At 43.3% G+C, this 18,305-nt stretch overlaps 1 protein-coding gene across 1 annotated transcript in view; it reads left to right on the top strand.

Moving 5' to 3' along the window:
* The first annotated feature begins 3,145 nt into the window (after positions 1-3,145).
* Positions 3,146-18,305, top strand: part of EXTL3 (exostosin like glycosyltransferase 3) — a 40,600-nt gene continuing 25,440 nt past the window's right edge. The window contains exon 1 of the mRNA XM_069484823.1: positions 3,146-3,160. The gene's annotated coding sequence lies outside the window, so the exon portion shown is untranslated. The remainder of the gene's footprint in view (positions 3,161-18,305) is intronic.

Genomic DNA, 18,305 nt, shown 5'->3' with positions numbered 1-18,305 from the left:
TCATGTCTCTCTTCTGGGAATTTAAAAATTGGAGCCAAAAGAAGGAAACGATACTGCTGATGCTTGGTCCTTGTGATTGTGCTCTAGAGAGGAGGCCCAGGACCCTGCTGTTGGGTACGAAAGGCATGATGGACCCAGCTCTTCTCTAACTCCTTAGGGTGGATAAAGATCTACATGTATGATTGCTAAACGACAATGCAAAACTATTTTGAATTAAGCTTAAAAATGCAGAGTAGAGATAATAAGTGCTGTAAAATGTCAAAATATGGAGAGATCCGTGAAGACTAGCTTCATTGTGCATTCTGTTGCCTTGGCTCCTTTCTTGAGGAGAATGTGATTGTATTTTCCAAGTCAGAAATTGCTTAAGTATTAAGGCAACAGTCCAGGAGAGGAGTAATAGGGACCTGAATCAGGGAAGCAGGTGTGGGATTGCAGAGGATGGGTGTAGAGATCCTACGGTAAATTTAGGCTTTAAGTCTTGGAAATTGATTGAATGTGGGGGTAAAGAGAGAAATCAAAGATATGCCAGGTTTTGAGTTTCCGGGTTAGGAAAGATAATGGTAACATTATTATAAACAAGGACATGCAAGGAGAGCAAAAGGGGAAGGGATAAAGGTGAATTCAGTGTGGGATGTATTAAGTTTAAGGTCCTGGTGAGACAACCAGATTGTTCTGGTCAAGAATATGGCAGTGGCTCACGCCTGTAATCCTAGCACTCTGGGAGGCTGAGGCGGGAGGATCACTGGAGGCCAGGAGTTCGGGGTTGCTGTGAGCTCTGATTAGCCCACTGCACTCCATCCTGGGAGACAGAGCAAGAGCCTGTCTCTTAAAAAAAAAAAAAAAGTTCTATCTAGGCTCTTGAAGTCTCAGTTCCCTGTCTATAAACTGACACTTCCCTGTAAGGATTAAAAGGAGACAGTGCATATAAAGGGTTTAGCTTATTGCCTGGCAATTAAGTATTCATAAAATATGTATTAATAGAATGGCGATGATGGTGTGATGATGGCCAGAGTCTCTCTGGAAAACAGGGACTGGAGCGCTGCAGCAAGGGATCCGCTTACAGGTGGAGATGATGCAGGCAACTGGCTGAAATTGGCAAGGAGAGAGTGTGGGGAGGAAAAATAAAGTAGCTCAAGTCCTACACGATAGGAGACAGAGAAGGAACAGGAGCTAGAGGAGGAGACTGAGATAGAACCATCTGGAAGGAAGGAGGAGAAGCAGTAGAGTGCAGGCTCACAAGACCCAAAGGAGGAGGGGTGCCCTGCAGCAGCTGGGGCTCCCATAAAGTCAACGGTGCACTAAATTTCAGGTGCACATCCTTTGTCTTCCTAAAGCTTGGTTATTGTTAAAATCAGATAAATTGACCTCAGGGGCAGCAATGTGTTAAGTGACTCAAATGTAAAAGAAGATTGAGTGTTCCAGGTGGCAGGTATCTGCACGTCCACGCTCGCCGGTGTGGAGGTGAACCAGCACCTGGTAATTCTCCCCCTCTGCTGTTGTGTCTCCTCCCACGCTGCCAGGCTCTGGCCTGCCACTGCCACGCCACCCCTGGAGGACAGCCAGGTGGATGAACTGTAAGAAAAAAGAAAGACAATTCGTGATGCTTGGAGAACAGTTTCCCCCATTTTCATTTCCTGAATGCTTCCGATTTTTACACTTCGCTTCCCCCTCTCTTTCCTCAACAAATTGGCAAAAGTTAGAAAGGGGTTGCTTTTGTGCACATCTGACGGTCGTCGGACTTTTAAAGTGTATGTTTATAGTCACAAAGGGGAAAGGAGAGGAAAGGGTGAAGTGTGAGGAGGAAGGAGGATAGGAGAGGGGACACTTAGTGATGCCAGGAAAGAGGAAAGAAAGAGGAGGACCAGAAAGAAGAGGGGCTGGTTTTGGATGGGGGGAGAGTGAGTTGCTTTAGAAAACAGGTTGCTAGGGGTTTATTAAGTTTTGTTTTGCAAACGGAATCCTTAGCCCAAACTTTCTGCCTTTTCCCAGCCTCTTAGCTGGAGCTCTGGGCTGGGCTCCACCAAGAAGGGCGAGCTGACGGCTGGACAGCTGCGGAGCCCGTCTCAGGGGTGCAGTTCTAGTGAAAGTAACAGACCACCCAAGCTCAGGGAGAGGAGCCAGGCCGCCCCCCCGCCTTGGCCCTGATGTGTTTGGGGTTCCCTGATGAGGAAACTGTGAAGTAGAAGCCCTGTCCTCTGGGACTTAAAAACATTAAAAAAATGCATTTGAGGCAAATTTGATCTTGGATCATACCGCAGTTATAGATGTAAAAAGATGGTTTTAATTCTTTCTTAACGGTCGTGACCAGGTCTCTTTTAAGGTTGGTAGTGTGTCCGCCTCACCTGTTTGTTACCCGGGTCCTGCCCACGCCGCGCAAACGTGGGAACCAAGTCCCGTGTTCCTGGGGACTATGGAACACGTGCACTTTGGGGTTCGCAGGGTTCGGCTCTCCAGTGTTTAAGACGATATCCTTGTTTCCTTCACTGGTGGATCACCCCACACAACTGGATTAACCTGCTGTTTTTGCAAAGCCCCCGGGATTTCCCTAAGCATCCACGCCGCCCGGCCCTTTCTTTGTTGTTCAGTATCCAGGGTGTTTGCACACTGCAAGCCGTTGCTGCGCGCAGGCCCCCGAGTTTAGGGAGGCCCTTTCCCCGGGGACGGTTTATTTTTGACTCAAGGGAGCTGTGACTCGACTTTCCTGGGCCCGCGACCCTGTCGAAGCGGCGGAGGTTCTGGGGGCAGGCCGGTTCCAGGGCGGCCGGGAGCCCGCTCCTCGCGCCCCTCAGGCGGCTTTTGCAGGACGCCAGGCGCAGGGCCCGGAGCGCGGTCCTCCGGGTGGCCCGCACGGGCGCCCGCGCTTCCCGCCCGCGCCTCCCACAATCCCCGGCGCGCGCCCCCGCGGCGGGCGGCCTCGGGACGCGGTCCGGAAAGTCGCGAGCGCGCGCGCCCGCCCGCCCTCGTTCGCGAGCGCCGGCTTCGGCCATTTCCGGCCCGGCGCACTTCGGCAAGTTCCGCAGTCCCTGTCGGAAATGGCTGCCGGCCGGCAGGGGGAGCGGGGGATCCGGCGCGGCCTGGAAGGCGGGCGGCCGGCGGCCGGAGCGGCTTCTGGGACGCCGAGTTTCGCGCAGGCGGCGGCTCGTCTCTGAACTGGAAGCCGGTAGGGCTCCTGGCGGCGCGTGAGGCCGAGGAGCGGGGGGCAGCGCCCGGAAGGGCTCGCGGGAGGGACCCCGGGGTGGCCCCGGCGCCGGGGACGCGGCGCGCAGGACCGGGTCCGGCTGTGCCGGGGAGGCTGCTGCCCGGGCGGCGGGAGGCGTGCAGCCTCGGAGCGGAGTAGGCCCGCCCGGCGTCCCGGGGGCCTGGGCGGAGGACCACGGGGCCCTCAGCCGGCGGCGAGGAGGGTTAACGGGTCGCGGTGGGGCTGGAAGCACCACCTCCCACCCCCACACCCCCTCTCGCCCCCGTTTGCGCTGCTCGGGACCCACTCCACCCCTTTTTCTGGAAGCCCGGCTTCAGCTGTTGAGCTGATTCTGCTCCGAAGCCCTCCACCCTCCTCTGCCCGCGGTGTTTGTCCAGCTGCTGGCGGGGAGCATCATCTGCCAACGAAGGCGCATCCCCGGACTGCGCCCCCTTGTCCCCACGCACACCCTCCTCTGCTCCGCGCCGCTTCCACTCCGAGTCGCCTGCTGCTCTCCCTCTGGCTCCTTTTGCCGGGCTTGCCTCCTTTCCTGATGAGCCACAGTCAGAATAGCCACTTCCTGTCCAAGGGTCCAGGTGCTGCTGCTCTCTGCGTCTGGGGTCTGGCGCCCGGGCCCAGCCCCTGTGGCGGTGGCCTAGCGCTGCGGGGGCCACAAGGGCTGCGGGGTGCTGTCTACACGGCTGGAATCTGAGCCCCGCGACCCGGCCCGCGCTGCGGGGGACAGTGCCAGTCCGGAGCCCTTTGGAGATCTGGCGGGGCTGCCCGGCTGCAGATGGGGTGCGCTTTCTCTCTCCCCCACATGGAGCAGGCGCTTCGGGTCCTTTTTAGATATCAGTGGCTCTCAAAACACTTAAATTTAGTGGATTTTCCTCCCTCCCACCTCTTCGGGACGATTTTTCTTTTTAAAAATTTTAAAGGCTTCAAGTCCTCTTGGTTCGACTCCTTTGGTGGAGGAGGAAACGCAGAACACCACATGCCCGTTTTTTTTTCCCATATGTGATTTACTTAAGAGGCGTCTTTAGCATTTCTTTTCCTCACTTTGTCCTATTCTTTTTCCAATTTTGGAAGCTTCACTTTTGAAGGCTGGGCTCCCCATGTTTTCTTTTGCCTGTCTGCAGTTTTCTGTGTTTTGCTCCACAGTTATTAGTCTTGCATTCTGGTACGGTGACTGTAACTGTGACCACAGTGCCTGGGACAGTAACGTGTGGGGCGTTCTCAACAACTTATGTATGTGGCAGGGGGACTTTTACGTATTTCTTGATGAAAGCAAAACCGTTTTCTGAAACTGAGGTGTTTAACATGGTGTGTCAAAAATACCTGATCTGGTGGGAATGTCCCATGTCCCATTCTTCTGCCTGGGGGAGCCTGAGGAGTCATTCTCATGAGCATGAGAGAAGCTAACCCAAGTGCTTTCTGGAAGAGAGTCAGAATTGTGGATCTCCAGAATTCTTGAAACATTATGTATTTAATACCCGAAGATGTGAGAGGCATATCTACTAACATAATGATTGACAAGCATGTGTCTTCATTCCTCCACCCCTCACTTTTCTAAGGGAAAGAAACCTGTTATTAAATATTTGGTATGTAGTTGACATCTTTTAGTGATTAGGCCTCAGATTTAACATCTGAGTAAAAAGACTTCCAAAAGGTTAGAAGTGAGTTAGGGGCAGGATTAAGCCTGAGAAATGGACTTCTCGGGGAAGAGGGGAAGTCCCAGAGGATGGTTTGAAGCCATCGGAGTAATGTCTGCAGACTGGATAAAGACGAACCCTTTTCTGCAGGGCCCTAGGCTAGCTGCAGCGTGGGAAGTCATTGTAGGGGGTGAAGGAGTGTGGCAGCGGGGCGGTGGGGTTCCTGTCCAAGTTGAGACGGGTAAGTATGTAGTCTTCTGGAGAGGGGTTGGAGGTATTTCCTGAAGTTGAGTCAGGTATTAGGAGAAAAATGATGGTCCCACTGGATCTACTCTTGGTAAAGGTTTCCGTGCCTTTGCGTACAGTTACTCCAGATTGAGGCAAGGAATGTGAACCGGGGTCCTTTCATAAAGTCCTAAAATTGCCCACTAAATTCTGCTGGATATTAAGCATAGCTCAGAAAACTTCTGTTAACATGTTTCTTTCTGTTTTATTTTTGTTTCCTCCTAATTTTTGGTAACACTTTCTTTTGAAAACCTGTAATGATAGGGCAGCTAAGCTAAGTAAGAGGAAAAAGGATTTTTCATGTTTGCAGGTTCGTGAAAGTAGCAAAGTTCAGGCAGATGGAGTTTGTGAAGTTAAGAGGGACCGAGGTAGGCTCACCTGTAATCTTGATCTTTTCCTGCCTGAATCCGTCACATTTTCAATCTTTCAGCTCTTGGGTGATGCTATTAGGTGGAAGAGAAGCAGAATTTAAAAAAATCTGTAATCTTGAAAATAGAAGAGGAATGTGGAGAGTCCTGTGGTGACATACTTACCTGTCCTACACATAGGCCGTAAGGTACAGTGTAGGGGATTGCTCACGGGCACCCAGATGGCCCATGGACATACCAGGGATAGAGCCATAGGAAGAATAATGGTAGAGTCTGTTGTAGAGTGAAAGCAGCATATACATAATACGTAACAAAACCTAATAGTACAAGGATACGAACATATAATCCGTAACTGAACGGGCAAGGCTGTGTTCCATTAAACTTTATTTACAAAAACAGGCAGCTGGCTGCAGTTTGCCTAATAACATCACCTGGTCTCCATCACCTTCTCTTCCACCTAATAACATCACGCTGGTCTCCATTGCCCTACAGCGTCACTGCCTCACACAAGTGCCATTGGTTTTGTATATTCCTCCATTTGCCCCCGATACCTTTTAGACTGGTCAATGATGTTAATGATTAACATCCCGGATGTTTGCTTTGTTGTCTGTTTTCCCTGTTATCCTCTCCTCTGACATTGTCATCATTTCAACCCTCTTCACCTTCCTTTTAAACATTTTTCAGCAAATATCTGATACTTTGAGGGAAGCATAAAAAAAAGAATTAGGTTGGGAACATGCCCTTAGCGTGTATAAAATGAGAGATAAGACATATATAAACACATTAGGATGGTAGATTATAATAATGTCTTAAATTACCATTTAACTTCTTTGCCGTCATATAGTACTTTCATACACTTTTTCTTACATAGATTTTGATCTTTATAATCACTGAGATAGGAGGCTGAAAGTTATAATATTTCTTTTTATTTTCATTTTTTTGAAGGGAAAGGTAGGTAGGAAAGAACTGAGGCTTGGGGAGGTTGTTTGACCAAGGTCAGAGGTAGTAAGTGGCAGGATTCTTGAACTGGTCAACAAAATTTGACCCGTCCTCAACTAAATTCTTGCAGCTCATTCTTAAAGCTTTCCCTTGGATTGAGCTGTGGGTTGCCTCCCTGTGAGTGTCACCTTTTAGGCCCACACAGAGCAAATCTGTTGGTATTCCCTGTGGCAGTTCTTGTGTTTGAAGGTGGCCGTCATGTTTCCCCATGACACGAGTTGCAAACGTGTGCAGGGATCGAATAAAACCTGCCCAGCTTACACAGAAACTTGAATTGGAGGCCAACTTTTAGAAATGAGATTTCACATAAAATATCTATTTCTGTCTTCTCTTGAGAAAGAAGTGTAGCATTTGGTGATAGAGCTCACATGTGTGATGCCAGTAATGTCCCTTACATGCTAAATATACTCTTCATTTTGCTAAAGTCCCTACCTGCCAGCTTAACTCATTTTCTTGACTTTCAGGTAGTAAATCTCACTCTGTAGTCGTCGAGATTGCCATCCTTTCATAGGTCTTCTACTCTGGGGGCTAAAGAGTCCCATTTCATTCAGATGTTTCTTATTTGACAATTTCAAATCCCTTTACTTCCTAGTCCTCTGTCCTCCATTTATTTTGTTAATGGCCCTCTTAAAGTGGGGTGCCCAGTGCAGCATACAGGATTCAATATACAGTGTGGGCTGTGGACCGATAGAGCACAGAGTAGAGTAACCTTCACTTGTTTGTTTTCGATACTCTGTTTAAAAAAAAAAAAAAGCAAAACAAAAAACCAAGGTGGTAGGTTTTTTCCCTAGCAGCCACATACTCTTGACTCACGGAAGTTCTAGTCAATTGAAATTACAACTCTGTGTTCACATGTGCTCCTGGACTAAATCATTTCCATGTAGTTTTGAGATCTGAGTGCTGAACTCTATTAAATTTCATCTGCTTAGATATTCCAGGCTGACTCAATTTTTTTGTATCCTCGGTTCTCTTCCAATCTTGACTTATTCCTCCTAGAATGACTTCCTTTATTTCTGAAATAGAGCTGTAAAATATAAAAGCGCTGTGGCTTAGAGTGGAGAGAATAGGTGATGAGGTCCCAAACATCATTAATGGATTCTGTGGAAAATTAAGGCGGGCCTTAAAGGAAAGCGTTGTGCTTGAAATCTTGGAGGTGAAACGACAGAAGTTCTTGGGCATAGCCTTGCTGCCTTGAGTCGATATGTTGGTGAAATTTTCCCTGCAGTGAAACATACATATATATGCTTTTTGGGTGCAAGGCAATTGTAAGTCAGTGAGGGCCTGGCATCTAAAAGGATCTTTGAGGTCATCTGGACTGTTTAATTTATGAGTTAAAAAAGGACAAGGAGCCTATGAGTCAAGAAGAACAAGGAATTGTGAAGGGAGGGGACCTGATGAATCAGAAAGATGGTGATGATAAAGGGACAGCAAAGCTCAAGTCCCAAGTTGAATTCACCCATGGAGTGGGGGGTAGGATGGGAGTAGGATGCCTGAGCCGGAAGCAGATTTACATCTGGCTTAGCAAACTTTTACTTCAGTTTCTTTCTCTCTTTTAGGGAGGCCCAGGGTACTAATGATACTAATTTAGAAGTGCCACTGTTGGTGTTTTTGCTTCTATTTGTTTCTCTGTTCAGAAGTACATATGCGTTTCAAACATTTTATATCATACTGGATATATGGCTTTGAAGTTGTATTTTTCCACTTAACGTTGTATTATGAACATTTTTGCATTTTATTTAAAATTATTGAAAAGCTTCCTGATGGTCATTATCAGTGACATGGAATTATCATGCTTTATATTTAACCTTGTTCCTGTTTTGGACATTTAATTTTTATATGTTATATATTATAAAGAATACTGAGATGATTGCATCTTTATGTACAGATCTTTGTTCAACTAGGGTACGTTCCCAGAAAGCAAAATTGCTGAGTCAAAGATGTGAACATTTTAAAGACTTGTTACAAATGGCAAATTTTCATTTTGCCTTTCTACTAACAATACAAGAGTACTTGTCAGGTTGTGGCTGCCAGCATAGTTCAGAGATGTACTGTGCTTTATTAACTTTATTTTAAAGATTTAGTATGAACATTCTTTGTTTTTTTGTTTTTTGAGACAGAGTCTTGCCCTGTCATCCTGGATAGTTTGCAGTGGCATCATCATAGCTCACTGCAACTTCAAATTCCTGGGCTCAAGCAATCCTCCTGCTTTAGCCTCCTGAGTAGCTGGAACCACAGGCACACACCACCATGTCTGGCTAATTTTTCTATTTTTAGTGGAGACGAGGTCTTGCTCTTGCTCTTGCTCTTGCTCAGGCTGGTCTCTTGAGCTCAAGCAATCCTCCTGCTTGGGGCCTCCCAGGATGCTACCGCACCTGACCTGAACATTCTTGAAGATAAATCTTTTTTTGTATTCATGATTCTTAAGAATAATTTCTGGAATGGAAATTCAGGGTCAGAGGTTAGGCATAATTTTAGCACTTTTATTACTCACTGCCAAATTGCACTTCAGAAAGGTGTGCCAATTTTCAATTTTAGCAGCAGAGTGTGGGAATGTTTACCCTGAATCCTGGTTAGCACCACATATTATAACTTTACAATTCTTTGCTGCTTTGCAGGTGGAAAATATCACAGTATCTTGCTTGAAATGTACATTTCTTTGATTGTTAGGAAGGTTAAACACTTAAACATGTGTATCATTTGAACCCCTTCTTTTTGTGTAACTTCCTGTTGATATCCTTTGACCACTGTTGTATTGCCTTTGCCTCCTTTAAACTTGTTATGTTGCAAATGCTTTCCCTAATCTTTTAATCAAATTAAGCTTTCTTTCCTTCTAAATAGAACCCTTTGATTCTTATGTAGTCAAACCTGTTGAACTTTTCTGGATTTTGCTTTTGATTGCATTCCTAGAAAAGCAGCTGTACTTATCTTGAGATGAAATTACATGTATGTTTCCCTTTTCTTTTTATGGTTCATTTATTACAATTAACTCTTGAATCCACGTGGGTCTATTTTTGGATTTGGTTTGTCATGCAGGAATCTGATTTTATATTTTTTACAAATAGGTAGTTGTCACATTATTCGTTGGAAAAAAAAATAGTGTGGTGTACTTTAAAGTGACTGCAACAAGATAATATTTTTTTCTTTTTTTTTTTCTGAGACATGGTCTTGCTCTGTTGCCCAGGCTGGAGTACAGTGGCATCATCATAGCTCACTGCACCCTCAAACTCCTGGGGCCTCAAGCGGGAGTTGAGGCCTGCCTCGGCCTCCCAAGTAGCAGGTAGCTGGAACTGTAGGTGTGCACCACGCTGCCTGGCTAACTTAAAAATTTTTGTAGAGACAGGGTCTCCCTATGTTGCTCAGGCAGGTCTCGAACTCCTGGCCTCAAGCGATCCTCTTCTGGCTTCGGCCACCCAAAGTGCTAGGATTACATGTGTGAGCCACCAAGATAATGTTTTTCTTAATTACAAAAGTAATACATACTTATTGTAAAATGAGGTAAGACAAAAAAATGGGTCTTGTAAGTAAACAGGAGGCAAGTGAGTAGTAGTATACATGGCTCTAGGTCATACAGACAGGGATGGTATCTCGACTCCTCAGCTTGCCTGCTGTATTGCCCTGAACAAGGCACCTAACAGCAGTGATTCACCACTTCTTCATCTGTAAAATAGAAATAATACCTACCCCCATGTGGTTGATGAAATGAGATAATAGGTTTGAAGTGTGTCATCTAGAGTACTGTGCCTGGCACAGTATAAATGTAAATGAGTAGCAGTTATGAAAAAGCCCTTCCCCCATCTTCCATGGGTATGTATTGTCGTCTTAGACTTTCTGCCTGAATTAAGGCATCGATACACGGTCGTCTTTAGCTGTCTGTAAGTACATAGATTCAGATGCTATCAATCTGAATGGAGATTGCCATCAATTCTTTGTTAGACCAATGGTTTTGGAGTTAGCATTGTGTGCTCTGCATGAAATCACCTGAGCACTGTGTCAGACTGTAGGGCTCTGGGCCCCACACTTGGGGATTCTGGTTCAGTTAATGCAGCGTGGGCCTGGGTTTATTACTTGAAAAAAATTCTTTGAGTTGGGAATCTGGTTTGTACCCCTAGTTAAACTGACTGGTAAGACAATATGATTTTGATTTGTAGGACATCATTAAGCTGGTGAGAAGAGAAACAGATATAGTCAGTAGCATAATTTTCAAATTGAGGACTTATCCGGGAAGTTGAGACTTCTGGGTTCAGGTTTATTGCTGACTAGACAGGTGACTTGGGGTAATTGATAGTCTCATTTTACTTGTTAATGCCTATACACATTGAGCAGCGGAAGAATGCTTACAGTTTATTGATGAGTTCCTTGTGTATTTTGTGATTTGTCTGCTAGTGGCGTTTGTGGAACAACTCTGGACTTAGAAATCTGCTCTTGAGGCCAAAGGATACTCGTCTTTCCTTTTCTAAAAGCCCTGTAACAAGGGTGGCTCAACTCTGGTTCTCGGATTGTATCGTAGTCTTGACTTGAGTCAGTAGATCAAGGCACAACCAGTTTTTCACACTTGATTTTGGCTTTTAATTGCTGATGATGTTCTATTTCCCTTATTTTTCATCTAGTTTAAGTTTATCCAGTAGGAAACTACAGTGGTTGTTGTATCGTGAAAAACACATGGCCTTGATCTCCTGTAACTTGTGAATTGCCTGCATACAGTTCTTACAAGTCATTCTTTATCTACAATTAGCTTACCTGGAAGATGCTTTTTGTTTTTTTGTACAACAGAAGAGAGAAATCAGAATCTTAGCAGCTGTGATAGTATTGGAACATTTGTTTTGGTGCTTATTAACATCCTTCCTGATTTCATGAATTAGGTACTATCTTTCCTCGACAGGCTGTTTGTTATGCCTGTGCTTAGTAAGGAAATGAGGAAATGATGTTCTTTTGGGTTGTCAGTATTTAAAAACCAAACCAAACCTCTGAAGTATTGCTTTCAGCCACCTTACTGAAATGATTTCCTGTACAGAACTATCTTTACCTAATCTGAAAGGCTGTGGCAATGGCAACAACAGCAGAAATGTGCAGATAGTTGTGTAGAACCTGCACCTGGGTTTTCATGGAATTCTGCCTGCCTGATGGGCCAGTTTTGGCCTAAATGAAAAAGAGGAAATAGTACTACGTGCACAGATACATAGGTGGGTCAGAGGTACACTGGCAAAAATATTTTGCTGAGTATATTATTTTCTTGTACTTTAAATATGAATATAGTGTTGGCTTTAGGTTTTGGAATAGTATTACTGTGTGTTTCAATTATAATTAGTCATTATTCATGGTTACAATGGGGCAATAGTAATATGGATAATGTAAAAGTATGCATATGTATGTGTGTGTGTATACTGTGTTCCTTAAATTAATATCACAGTCAGTTTAACGTAATGATTGAGGCATTAAGGGTATGAGCCTTTGAGTCAGGTTGCTTTGGTTTGAATTCAAGTTTTACCACTAGATATGGATGATCTTGGGCGAATTTCTTGGCCTTTGTGCTTTGATTTCCTCGCGTACAAAATGGGAATAACAATAGTGTCTGTTAGCATTCTTGCGAGGATTAAGTTTGTATGTTGAGAAATACTATAATAGATTTAACCTGGCACACAGTAGGCATTCAGTAAATGTTAGCTGTTATCAAAATTATTTAACATATTGAAGTCCATTGGAGGTTTCATTTGGGAACACCTGGAAAGTGGCTTCTCTGTTTCTTGCTCCCTTCTCCCTTCATTCCTTTCAGATGGAATGCGTGATCACAGCCCACGTGGGACAGCTACCCCCTTCTTCCCTCCCTGCTGCTTCTCCCATCTCTCCCGTTGAGTGTTTTAGTGTAGTTTAATTTTTTTGTTTGCAGAAAATGATACAATTTTACTGAAAGACAGTAAAGAAGACCTACATAAACAGATATCCCAAATCCATGATAGGAAGTTTCAATATCAGAGTGTTTTAGTTTCAAAAGAAAAAAAAGTCTGTAGGATGGTTGTTTTATCAACAAACTCTTGAAAGCAAGGTCCTGATAGGGCACACATAATGTTCTTGCTGGTCGTTAAAGAGTTTGCTGTTGTGATAATGAATGTTACTAGAGAGCATTGGTATATTGAGGTGTAGAGGTGAGAAAGTGAAGGGGAAGTACAAATACGCACAGAATTCTGAACTGGAACTCTTACGTCCTGGCTTCTCAGCCTACCTCTTGGAGTTTAGAATTACTTACCATTTCAGCTTTCCAGGAACATGGCTTGTTTCAGTCCTCAAGCAAGTAGCTAGCAGATGAAGGATTCTACTTTCCGCTTATCAACAAAAATTTTTGATTAGGGAAAGAGTAAAAAGTAGGACATCCGGCTGCTCTGATGATGTATCTCTAATTGTATACAACTGTTTTGAATTTTTTTCTTGGCTGGGAGAAGACACTGTTGTGATGACCCCCCAAACCCCATAGTGATAAGAGAATGTCCTTGCTGCCATTGTAACTTGAAGGTGTAGATGTCTGTTGCTGACCATTGGAAAAGGCCTATCAGGAGAGACGTGAAGATGGGAAAGGTAAATTTGAGAGTCATCCAGTTAGGGACGCTGACTGCAGCTAATTGCCCAGTCTGGGAGGGGAAGGTGGTGAGAAGAGGGCCAAGGACCAACCTGTATATTTAGGGAGTGGTGAGAAGGAGCAGTTGGGATGGACAGCCAGGAGAGTGGATGATTGAGGGATATCAAATGCAGACTAACAATATGAGATGCAGAGACTGGGTGAGAATGGCAAAATACTTTGATAGGAAAAATAAAGGAAAATATGAATAAATGGAGAGAACTTTTTTCCTTCTGCATAGGATTAACAATATTAAAATAACACTTTACTACTTAAATGAATACTTCTCTACTTAAATGCAGTATAGTAGAATTCTGTTTATGTGTTTAAGTATTTAAACTTGCCTATATTCATGCCAATATTCATGAAATTTGTAGTTTTTTATTTTGTACTGTCTTTTGTTTTGGTATTAGAGTAATGCTAGGTTTATAAAATGAACTAGGAAGTGTTCCATCCTCTGGAAGAGATTGTGTAGAATAGGTGTTTATTTTTCTTTAAGTGTTTAGACTTCTTCAGTGAAACCATCTGGGGCTAGAGATTTATTTTCTGGGAGTTTTTAAATTATGAAGTCAATTTATTTAATAGTTATAAGACTGATTCAGATTATCTATTTCATACTGGGTGAGTTGTGCTAGTATTTTTCAAGGAATCCATTTCATTTAAGTGTGCAGGGTTGTTTGTGGACTGCCCTTACTGTCTTTTTGATGCCCACAGGGATCAAAATAGTCCCTTTTTCATTCCTGATATTGGTAATTTGTGTTTTTTTTCTTTGTTTCTTTGTTGTTCTTGTAGGTCGTCTTATTGATTTTTCTCTTTTTTATTTCATTGATTTCTGCTCTTAATTTCCTTTCATTTGTGTTTATTTTGTTCTTTTTCTAAGTTCCTTAAGTAGAAGGATAGGTTACTGATTTGAGACTTTTCCTCTTCTCTAATGCAAGCATTTCATGCATAAATTTTCCTCTTAGCACTACTTTTAGTTGTGTCCCACAGATTTTTTTCGTCTACAATATCTTACTGTTTACAGTAACTCTGGTATAGGTAGAGGTTTTCAGCATCACTTTTCAAAGGAGGAAATAGACGCAGAGAGATCATGTAACATTCCTAAATTCTCAAGGCTGAGCTGGGTCCTGAGCCAGGTGGTCTAGCTGCAAGTCTGTGTGGCCTCCAGACCTCCTCTTTTTATTTTTCAGTGTACTATTTGCCTTGAATTAAGTCTATCTAGGCTCCAAATTTTAAACTTGATTAAGGATGAATACGTAAACTAAGACTTTCAACTAGTATTATTTATTGAGCAGTGCCCTGGTGCTATGTGATATTCTGTAGGGGGGTTTCAAAAGTGGTGACAAAAAAAGTTTCTTTTTGTAAGGAAGTTTCTAATCCAGCTGGAGAGAAAACTAATGATCATTGGTTTGGTTAAATTCTGAGTTTTCTGCTATTAACTGAGTACAGTGGGGAGTTTAGAGAGTTGGGAAATCCACTGTAGATTTTATGAATGAGCTAAGACTTGAAAATGGCCCCGAAGGGCAGTAGGATTTGGATAAGTGGAAAAGAATGAGAATGTCGCTCCCGGTGTCTGTCAGTGTGTCTACTGGGGAGTGAGACGGGGAGACTGGGGCAAGACCACAGCTTGAGCCAGCTTTCTTCACACTGGGAGAGTGCTTGAAAGGTTTGTGATTTGAACAGGTGGAATAGTTTAAATAGGGTGAATAGGCAGAGCAAACCTTGAGTGTAGAGGATCTTGCAAGTGAAGGAGAGTGATATGAGCAGAGGGGACTAATATGGTGAGTCAGCAGTTTTAAAAATAGAAAACTTGGCAAAACACGTGAACTGGTGGTGCATGAAAAGAGATATACAGATATTCAATAAACAAACACAATTTGTTCAACCTCCAATAAGAATAAAAGTAAATGAAAACAATAGAATGACATTTTATCTACTAAATTGTGAGATTTTTAAAAAAGTGTTATTCAATTAGATTAGTTAAATTACTGCTTAACTGTAGGAACGGCTCTGAAATCTCAGTGGTTTACTCTAACAAAAGCTTATTTCTCACTCACATCACAGTCTGGTGTGGGTCAGGTGGCTCTTCTTAGGGCTCTCCTCCAATGGTGACAGAGATCTACGTTGCTTCTAACTGGCAGCTGTGTAATTTTGGAGGTTTTGCTTTCAGCCTGTCAGGTGAGCGTAGGGAGAGAGAATGCATGACTGTTCTTAACTGCCTTTGACTGTAAACGACACGATACTTCTACTCACAGCCCTTTTACAAGAGGGGATTGGTTAAATAAATTATGGTCTTTATTGTGGGATGATACTCAGCTATTAATGATCGTGTAGTAGAGTGTCTAGTGATGTGGGACGTTAGACTGTTCTTGGTATAAGTGAAAACGGTTACCAAAAAGAACATATGACACCCCATTTTTGTAAACATGTTTATACGTGCACAGAAACACGACTGGTGGAGGTCTCTGGTTTTGCAAAATAGCAGACTATAAAAATCTCTACTACAAAACCCAAATTGTGCTCTCCAGAAAGAAAGGTAAATCTCATTAAAAAAGAGGGATTTAGGGATTGAAAATCAAAGCATCTGGTGAGCAGTCTGATGCTGTAATCCCTTAAGGTGTTTGCTAGTTTTTTAGACTTGTGTTTTAATTTTTGAAGAAATGAGAAGAAAAGCCTTGAGTCTGTGAGTGTTAGAATTGAGACAACAGATATGAGTATGGATCTTCAAAGGACTGAACATTCATTCGGGAAGAGGGTAGATAGACTAGAAAAAATCTGCTTCCAAGCACGCAGGGACATGCTCTTAGCAAGGATCCTGAATTGATGGGGGATGGGAGTCTCCACTGAGAACTCATGGCCACAGGTTCCTTCCTGTAGGTTTGTTTTGTGTTTAAATTTACAATACCTGTGCGGTGTGTGTGTGTGGGGGGGGTCCTAGATTGAGAAATTGACATAAAAAGTGGTGTAAGGCTGATAATATGACAGGAGTATCTGTCAAACACAGACTATTACTAGAGAAACACATCCTCTACCCAAGCCACATAGATTTCCCAGAAATAAAGCACTACTCTAGATGAACTAAACACAGAATTTACAGAGCATGAGAGAAAACAGTCCACCAATCTTCTGTGAGCAAAAACTAGACAGAGCAAACTAAACCCATGAAGAGAGGAATAGAAAATACGAGAAAGAACAAAGTGCTGTCATAAAATAAAGGCAAATTGAAAAATAAAAAATCCAGTATAATTTCTGGAGATGTAAAATAGTCGTTGAAATTAAAACCCAGTGGGTAGGATACATAGCAGCTTAGACACAGAAAAGAGAATTAATGAACCTAGATCAGAAGTTGGCAAACTGCAGCCTATGTGCTAAATCTGGGTTGTGGCCTGTTTTTTTTGCAGTCTACATGGTAAGAATGGTTTTTGCTTTTTTTTTTTTTTTTAAGACAGAATCTCACTCTGTCACCTAGGCTGGAGTGCAGTGGTGTGATCATAGCTCACTGCAGCCTCAAACTCCTGGACTTAAGCGATCCTCCTGCGTCAGCCTCCCAAGTAGCTGGCACTATAAGCATGTACCACCATGCCGGGCTAATTTTTCTTCTTTATTGTGGAGACAGGGTCTCACTATATTGCCCAGGCTGGTCTTGAACTCCTGGACTCCAGTGATCCTCCCCTGTCCTCCCACAGTGCTGAGATTATAGATATGAGCCACCCCGCCCAGCCTGGTTTTCACATTTTAAAAGGTTGTTTGGAAAAAAAAAAAAAAAAGACTCTATATGACCTAAAAAATGTAAAATATGTACTCTCTGGCCCTTTACTGGGAAAATTTCCTGACCTCTAAACTAGATAGCTGTCAGGAAAATTCCATAGGTAGCACAAAGAACAGAGAGAAAATATGAGAGGTTAAAAGACAGGGAGAATGGAATGAGGAGGTCTGACATCCAGTGATCTAATAGGAGGAGTTCCAGGGGAGAATAACGTACAGACAATATTCAAAGAGATGATAGCTGAGAGTTTTCTAGATTAATGAAAGATATGAATCCTAAGATTCAGAAAGTTCAGTGAGACCTGAGCCAAAAACAAAGCACAAATTCTACATGTAGAACTTCTGTATTGAAACTGCAGAACTCCAAAGACAAAAAGATCTTAAGACAACTGAATGTAAACTCAAAATACCCACAAGATACAATTAAACTGGCATCTCACTTCTCAGTAGCAATGATGAAATCCAGAGGATTCTTCAAAGTGTTGGTGAAAAAGGATTATTAACCTAGCATTGTAATTATTATTACAAAAAAGAATTGATATTATTTGGCAGGAGATCAGATGTGGAGGAGTTGGAGAAATTAAAAATCACTTCAACACTTAGACTACTTTACAATTCTTTATTCACTAATTTTTATAACAATCCTGAACACGAGTGTTGGTATCTTTTTATAGTTAAAAAAACTGTGCCTCAGCATGGCTAAGTGACCATCTGACAGCTCATAAAGTGGGATTCGATCGAGACCTAGCTGGCTCTGAGGTCTATACTCTTTCCTAGATATCCTGTTGTTTCTAGCTTGTAAGACGGGAACAATGTAGTATCTTGGGCAGAGCTAAACGTTATTGGAAAGAGGACGTTATTAACATTTGGAAGCATGAAGTGACATGACGCATCCTAGGAGGGTATCCTTTAGGGAGTTGGATATTGGCGACTACTAGCAGAAAGCGGAAAGGGTCAGGTCGGAGTGTGTCTTCGGAGGTAATCTGACTAGGGGTGATGGTGGAAGCCGTGGAAGTGGCTGGATTCATGAACAGGTCACGTTGAGAGCCTTGGGGAACACTTCCAGCATGAGGCAGGAGGGAAACTGGGTGCCAGCAAAGCGGAAAGGAAGAATGAGTCAGGGAAATAGGTACCAAAAAAGTACAGAGATCAAGGGAAGAATTGAGAATTTGTAGGATGAGCAGTGGGTGTTGTGGTGTAGCGGTGACCCATGCAAACTTCCTGCCTTAAGGATTAGGCTTTGGTGGGGGAAGGTAGGTAGTAAATAAATAAATGAAAAGATATCATGAAGGAAATCGATAGATCAGTGCTGGAAAGCATCAGTGGGCAAGAAGGACTACTTTAAGAGACCTGAAGGATGAGAAAGTGTCAACCAGGGAAAGCCTGGGGAAGAACCTATTAGACGAAAGGCAGAGCAAGTATTAATAGATTCTGAGGCAGGAAAGAGCTTG

The sequence above is a fragment of the Eulemur rufifrons genome, chromosome 12, assembly GCF_041146395.1.
Source record: "Eulemur rufifrons isolate Redbay chromosome 12, OSU_ERuf_1, whole genome shotgun sequence".
Classification (NCBI taxonomy): domain Eukaryota; kingdom Metazoa; phylum Chordata; class Mammalia; order Primates; family Lemuridae; genus Eulemur; species Eulemur rufifrons.
The sequence above is the reverse complement of the archived record's forward strand: the minus strand, read 5'-3'. Positions and strand labels throughout refer to the sequence as shown.